This window comes from Colobus angolensis, unplaced genomic scaffold (assembly GCF_000951035.1).
Source record: "Colobus angolensis palliatus isolate OR3802 unplaced genomic scaffold, Cang.pa_1.0 Scaffold170, whole genome shotgun sequence".
In the NCBI taxonomy this organism is placed as follows: Eukaryota; Metazoa; Chordata; class Mammalia; order Primates; family Cercopithecidae; genus Colobus; species Colobus angolensis.
The window spans coordinates 515,683-524,003 of record NW_012114822.1 but is presented as its reverse complement, the minus strand read 5'-3'; the positions used below and the strand labels follow the sequence as shown (position 1 = coordinate 524,003).

The following is an 8,321-nucleotide window of genomic DNA, read 5'->3' as shown; positions in this document are numbered from 1 at the left end:
TGACAAAATAATTGATCAATAATTATTGATCACCTGACCTCAGGTGATCTGCCCACCTCGGCCTCCCAAAATGCTGGGATTACAGGCGTGAGCCACCGTGCCCTGCCACTAAAGGATTTTTATTTTTATTTTTTTTTTTTTTTTTTTTTTTTTTTTTGAGATAGGGTCTCCCTCTGTCACTTGGGCTGAAGTGCAGTGGTTTGATCTCAGTTCACTGAAGACTCAACTTCCCAGGCTCAGGTGATTCTTCCAGCTCAGCCTTGCCAGTAGCTGGGACTACAGGTGTTTGCCACCACACCCAACAATTTTTTGTAGAGATAGGATTTCACCATATTGCCCAGGCTGGTCTCAAACTCCTGGGCTCAAGCAATCTGTCCAGCTTGGCCTCTCAAAATGTTGAGATTACAGGTGTGGGCCACCATGCCTGGCCAAAACAAAAAAAAGAAAAAAATTATATATACATATAAAATTTTAGTTTGTATTTCCCCTTTTGCCCAGGAGTTGCTTAACAGGAAGTTTTAAATTTCCAGGTGAAAGGACCTTCTGTTGTTTGTTTTTCTTAGTAAACTACAGTTTTATTGCATTTTAATCAAATGATTTTTTTTTCTGTGATCTAATATATGACCAATTTTTGAGAAGGTGGCAAGATACATAATTCAATGTGTATTCTTTATTATTACAGGATAGAGTTCAAAATATGTCTGTAGGCCAGATGTGGTGGCTTATGCCTGTAATCCCAGCACTTTGGGAGGCCAAGACGGGCGGATCACGAAGTCAGGAGATTGAGACCATCCTGGCTAACCTGGTGAAACCCCGTCTCTACTAAAAATATACAAAAAACTAGCTGGGCGAGGTGGCGAGCGCCTGTAGTCCCAGGTACTCGGGAGGCTGAGGCAGGAGAATGGCGTAAACCCGGGAGGCGGAGCTTGCAGTGAGCCAAGATCCGGCCACTGCATTCCAGGCTGGGTGACAGAGCGAGACTCCGTCTCAAAAAATAAATAAATAAATAAATAAATAAACAAACAAACAAACAAAATATGTCTGTAGGCCAGATGTGGTGGCTTATGCCTGTAATCCCAGCACTTTGGGAGGCCGAGGTGGGCAGATCACAAGAGGTCAGGAGTTCAAGACCAGCCTGGCCAACAAAGTGAAACCTTGTCTCTATTAAAAATACAAAGATTAGCTGGGCATGGTGGCAGGCATTTGTAATGCCAGCTACTTGGGAGGCTGAGGCAGGAGAATCGTTTGAACCTGGGAAGCAGAGGTTGCAGTGAGCCAAGATGGTGCCACAACAAGCATGAGTGACAAGAGCAAGACTTAATCTCAAAAAAAATAAAAAAAATTAAGATTATTAGCTTAGGGGAAAAAAAGTCCAAAACTGTACAAAATCTGTAACAAGGAAGATTTTTAAATACTCCTGAAAGACAACAAAGAGGACGTGAACAAATGGTAAAACATCCTCTACTCAAACTGGCATTTCTCCACAGATTAATTAATAAACCCAATACAATCCCAGTATAAATACCAACAAGTTTTCTTTTTCTGAAATAAAACAAAATATTAAGGTTCACATGGAAAAACAAATAACTAAAAAAGGGAAGAACACATATTAAAACATACTATAAAGCCTCTGTAATTAAGAAGTGTAGTGCTGGTACATAAATAGACAACAGAATAACAAAACAAAAGAGCAAGTACAAAATACATATGGAAAGCAAGACATGACAATGGTAACATCTCAAACCACTACAGTCAACACAGATATTTTACTTAGTAGTGCTAGAACAACTGGGTAGAATTATTCTTTAAATATGGTGTAGGGAAAGACTTTCTAACTATGACTCAAAATCCAGAGGCAATAAAAGACTGATAAATTTGATTAGATAAAAATACATTTTACACAATTAAAAAAATCAATAAATAAAATTAAATGAAAACTAGCAAAAGTGGGAGAAAAATATTTGCAACAACTGCCATGTACCACAGTCATATAAAGCACTTTTTAAAAGTAAAACAAAAAGAAAACCAATAGAAAATACATAAACAGACAATTTACAAAAAAAGAGACAAAAATATCCTTCAAACATGAAAAAATGTTCAAACTCATTGTTAGTGAAATAAAATAAAAACACGGAGATACCATTTCTCACCTATCAGACTTTTAAATTTTTAAAAAAGATCAAACATTCTATTAAGAAAACAGGCAGGCAGGCCAGGCACAGTGGCTCACGCCTGTAATCCCAGCCCTTTGGGAGGCTGAGACGGGCGGATCACGAGGTCAGGAGATCGAGACCATCCTGGCTGACACGGTGAAACCCCGTCTCTACTAAAAACACAAAAAATTAGCCGGGCATGGTGGCGGGCGCCTATAGTCCCAGCTACTCGGGAGGCTGAGGCAAAAGAATGGCATGAACCCGGGAGGCAGAGCTTGCAGTGAGCCAAGGTCGCACCACTGTACTCAAGCCTGGGCGACACAGCGAGACTCCATCTCAAAAAAAATAAAATCTTCTAGTGTTGGACTAGAATTGAAATTAATACAACCTTACAAGTCTGGGGTTAGGGGAGGTTAATAGGCATATGTTAGTATACATATACATCCTAGCTCTGCTTGCTAACTGGATCTAGAAACAATGACACCCGGTAGTAATATACATGCCTAATACCCAAATCTTGGTTTCTAAACACTGCTCTCCACTAAAGGGAGCCCGGGCTCCTCACAGAATGATTAATTCCAGCACTGGAGGTTGGAAAATAAAAAACAAGTCTGAGAACATCTTGTGGAGCTAGAATATAAGAAAGTGTTCAAAAAAATACGGAGGTTTGCTGGAAAAATGCAGGGGCCGATCTGAAGTAGCTCCTAATGGCCAAAGTTGGGTAATAAAACAAAAAATAATAAATTATAACAAAATAAATATCCGTTAAGTTCATGCTGATGTAAATACTCAGATTTATGGGGTAAAAGGGAGATTTATTTACTACAGTGGAATTCCAATTAATAAATGTTAGAAGAAAAGAAGAAAAATGAAAAACCACCAGAGGCAAGCTTCACAGTAGTAACTTTTACAGATGAAATCCACCGATAGGTGCTTAAGATCACTGGGTGAAAATTTAAGGAGATAAATGATTTGCATAGCCTCAAAGTATCTCCCAAGTTAATTAAGTACGGGGGAAAGCTGCTTTACAGTGAAGAAACCTGGCAGACGCCACATTCATCAAGTGTACAAGGTCAATGCCACTAGTAATCAGACATTATCAACCTCATGAAGCCCATGATAAGATGCACTCAGAAACATGTAATTTCTGTGGTTCTTGCCCAAAATGCCTTACCTCAGAAAAGCCAAATTGAGGGACATTTGACAAAATAATTGATCAATAATTATTGATCACCTGACCTCAGGTGATCTGCCCACCTCGGCCTCCCAAAATGCTGGGATTACAGGCGTGAGCCATCGTGCCCTGCCACTAAAGGATTTTTAAATGGTTGGGAAACTCTTCACAGATGTAACTAATCTGTTTCCAGCCCTAAACATATACATGATACTAGTTGCTCATAACAAAGTAAGGAGATAAATTAATTCAGAATGAAAAAACAACAGACTGGAAGCCTCAAACAGCTAATTTAGGGCTCCTTGGCCCTGGTCTTCCAGAAAATTCATCCTAAGGCATCTTCCTATTATATGAACCTCTGGGTAAAATGATAGCCTATAACCTGACCTGCAGTAGGATATTTTTTTTCCCCAGTGACTCCTTGAAATAGGAAGCAGATATTCAGAAAGTTGGAAAACAGCCCTTAAGTCGACATTTACGATCTCCTCTGCTGCCCTCCACAATCAATACTGGAGAATGCACTGATGCGAGTGCACAATAAACCCGAGAATGTTCCCCAGGTCACATGTCCTCAGTCCAATCACAAAGCAGTCACTCCAGATCCTTGGATCATTAATAAAACATTATCCTTAGGGGAGAAAAAGTAGCATAGAAAACAAATTACAAGTTACAAGTTTATCGGCTCATTCTTGGAGCATGTTGAGATGGCTCCCTAAGCTGAACTCTTCTCCATATACCTGAAGGTATCTAAATATCTAATCCCTACTCCTCCAACGGGCCACAGAGAAATAGTAAAAAAAGTGTATGCTGAGTGATTACAACATCATTAACTCAGTACAAAATTAAACTTAATTTCACTTATTCTTTTCTTCCCCTTATACTTTTAAGAACTCAGCAGAAATTCAATGAGCTACGGAGTGTACTATACATGTTACTAAGGCATGAGATGCTCTTTGAGGGACTTTCACACTCCTCACCGTACTGGATGTGGAACCAGATGTGTGTGTTTGGTTCAGGATTCTGTCATTAGTCATGTGACCTTGAACAAGTTTGTCAAAAGGTTAGCTCAAACGTTAAAAAACTTGACACTGGCCACAAGGCTACAGCACAGCCAGGATTCAAACGCAAGTCTTCTAACTTCAGTCTATTATACCACAATGCCAGCCAAAAATACTTACCCAGGAATAAACAGAACTCAAAGAATACTCTATTCAAAATGCTAACTTTACTCTTTGGTGCTTATTGATAACGTGTGATGAAATAAGATCAGCAGCTGTAGAAACTTATCTTGAAAGGTAGAGATAAGGGACAGCCAAGGTCAAGTATTCAAAACTGACAGCAATGCAGTTAATGCTGGATCTGAACACATTTCTACAACTGCGAAGGGCTCAGATTTCCTTACAGGAAGAAACTCTGGTAGGAAAAAGTTATAATCTCACAATTTACAAAGAAGCTACAGGGCATTTTGTTTTCCTTTTGATTTACCACGGCTAAAGGATAAAGCTCTCTCTCCTCCTTTATAACCCAACTCCAGCACCAGCTTGAAAGAAAACCTTATACATCAGTTTCCTCCTGAGTGAATGGAATGGCAAGAGCCCCCTCAGAGTTACTGCGACTGGATGAATCCACACAACTGAGCCCTTTGATCTTCAAGAAGAATGGTGCTAAGCACTAACATGATCAGTCTTTTTCTTTTTTCTTTTTTGTTCCCCATGGTTTTTTTCATTACATTTATTTGATCCCTTTTTATGTGCCTACAGACTATTTTATTTGTGTCTCTCTCAAAATTGAATTTATTTTTAGTAGTACTGGTTTATAACTATGGAGAAAGAACAAACTCTTTCTGTGCATAAACTATGAGAAGAAAATTGGAAAAAAATGTTAAAGCTTAATTTTAACCATCTCCCACCAAATACATCCCAAACATTTTTTAAGTTAATCTACCTTGGTGAAGGGAAAGAGAATAAACAGAGACTGCTGGGGGCACTGCCATCCCATTCTATTTTATGGGAGTAATGGGACAGTCAAAGCTTCTGTCACGGTGAGCGCTGCTGCCAAGAGTGAGGCCAGATCACTAAGTGACAGCAAAGCGACCCTGCACCATTAGGGAAATGCATCCACACACACATGTGACCCTGCACCACTAGGCCAGCAGGTCCACACACACACAACACTGCACCACCAGGCCAGCACGTCCACACACGTGACTCTGCACCACTAGGCTAGCACGTCCACAAACACACACTACACACCAGTAGGTCAGCGCGTCCACACACACGTGTGCAACACTGCACCACTAGGCCAGCGCATACACACACACATGCAAAATTGCACCATTAGGCCAGCGCGTCCACATGCACGAGACACTGCACCACCAAGCCAGCGCGTCCACATGCACGAGACACTGCACCACCAAGCCAGCACGTCCACACACTCACACGACACTGCATCATTAGGCCAGCTTGTTCAGTGACCAAACGACCACCTGTCATCTGACGTCTTTGAAAAAAATTCAGTAGTCAAGTCACAAAAGAATGTTGTAGTATAAAATCAAATTCAAGATAAAAGTTTTATAAAGCAGCTACCACTTTTTATGACCACTTTAAAGAAAACACCACAGGAGAAAAAAAAAACTAATTAATGAGGATTCTAATTATACACCCAGTGAAAAGAAGATGAAGTGTTACCACTGTAGCACTCCAGCTGTGGTGGCCAGTGAAAGGACAGTGACTTACACATTTACACATCTCCAAGAAACATCTGATTGTAAACTTAGCTACAGTAAATTCATGGAATCCAGATGGAATTATTTGGGATGACCTGTTCTTCTGAAAATGCTAAAATAAGATAAACATGGGCCGGGTGTGGTGGCTCATGCCTGTAATCCCAGCACTTTGGGAGGCTGAGGTGGGTGGATCACTTGAGGTCAGGAGTTCAATACCAGCCTGGCCAAGATGGTGAAACCCTGTCTCTACTAAAAATACAAAAATTAGCTGGGCGTCGTGGCACATGCCTGTAGTCCTAGCTACTCAGGAGGCTGAGATAGGAGAATCACTTGAACCCGGGAGGCGGAGGTTGCAGTGAAGTGAGCCAAGAACAAGGCACTGAGCTCCAGCCTGGGTGACAAAGCAAGACTCCACCTCAGAAAAAAAGATTCTACAAATCTCAATACCAATGATAACTACTCAAATATATTGACTTTAAGCATTTATGTCAAAACTGTTGAATACACAGTCACGTATCTCACATATTTGTTCAACTGAAACTCTAAATCGCTTAGAATCTTTTCCCTCAACCTGTAAGACAAGATGGAAAGAGGAAGGAAAGAGTATGCAAACCAGTGTAAGAAGTATTCCAGAATTTGGCTGAGTGCGGTGGTTCACACTAGTAATCCCAGCACTTTGGGAGGCCGAAGTGGGTGGATTGCTTAAGCTTAGGAGTTCAAGACCAGCCTGGGCAAGATGGTAAAACCTCATCTCTACAAAAAACACAAAAATTAGCCAGGGTGGTGGTGTACACCTGTAGTCCCAGCTACTTGGGGAGGTAGGATTGCTTGAGCCCAGGAGTTTGAGGCTGCAGTGAGCCATAATCTCACCACTGCACTCCTGGATGACAGAGCGAGATCCTGTTTCAAAAAAAAAAAAGAACAGGACCAGAAACATTCAAAGAAATCTTCAAGGATTAAGTGACCGGTCCGTTAACCATATTCCAGGAATTCAGTCACTGGACCCAGCTAACAATATTCCAGGATTAAGTCACCGGTTCCAGGTAAAAATTGAACTGTTCCATCAATATAACCAACCCTGCATTAACTTCCTTTGTTCAGCAAGTGAGCTTAAGCTTGGAAAGCAAATCTTAAAAGTCATACAAAGCTTGTGGAAGTTCACAGGAAGTTTATAAAACCCTGAGAAATTCTCTAAATTCATCTAAATTCCTGTAAGAAGTCAAACCTAACTACATCCACGCCATACCCCACAGCGGAGTTGGCAAACTATGGCCAGAAAAGCCTCATCTGGCACACCGCCTGCTTCCTGTGGCCTGAGAGAAGAGTTTTTGCATTTTTAAATGGCTGAAAAAGAAAGCAAAAGAAGAGTATCTCCTGACACATGAAAATTAAATGAAACTCAAATTTCAATATCCATAAAGTTTTATTGGAGCACAGCCACTTCATTTATTTCATGTTGTCTATGGCTTTTATGCTGCAATGGTTGAGCCGAGTCACTGCAACAGATACCATGTGAAATATCAGCTGACCCGAAAAGCTTGTCAAAGCCTGCCCTAAAGTTGCTACTAATTTACCTTGAAATAACAGACTTTAGCTATGTAGCTTTGCACAAAAGACTCCAGATGGTTTTTCTGAATACCATCTGAGCATCAGAATGGAGAAATTACTGTAATTCATTGTAGTTTTAAGATAAAAGCTACCAAAATCTTAGAATTTTATTGAAACCGTATTACAGTACTTAACAAAAAAAAGTAGTCTTTCACCACTTTATTAATGATTATTTCCAGTAAGGAAAGGGTTTTAAGAATATTAGTAGTCTTACTTCCTATACCACTTAAAAGGCCCAACGTCAGTCATACACACACAAAATGAGCCATTACGGCCATCCTTTTCTTGAAAGAGACAGAAAATACCCAAAGATGCAAATGTCATGGTCATTTTTTTTGACATAATTCCTGAAGACATTATGACCAGCTGGAATGTTACCTTCTGCCTCAGAATGAAATCATCAATATCTTTCTACCCACCTCTTCTCCCCACCAATGAAGCTATCTAGTAGGAAATTTTTCAGACATACAGAAAATGGAAGAATAGTTCAATGAAAATCTCTATAAACTTTGCCTAGATTCTCAATTAATTACACGCTGCCATATCTGCGTCATCCGTTTCTCTATCTTCTCTAGTGGCAGGAATTAAATCTTTAGAAAGTAAACTGCAGGCCAGGCGCGGCGGCTCAAGCCTGTAATCCCAGCACTTTGGGAAGCCGAGA

General features: G+C 40.4%; 1 protein-coding gene across 1 annotated transcript in view; it reads right to left on the bottom strand.

Moving 5' to 3' along the window:
* The window catches only part of RERE (arginine-glutamic acid dipeptide (RE) repeats), a 483,164-nt gene that overhangs the window by 208,825 nt on the left and 266,018 nt on the right, over positions 1-8,321 (bottom strand). The window lies entirely within an intron of this gene.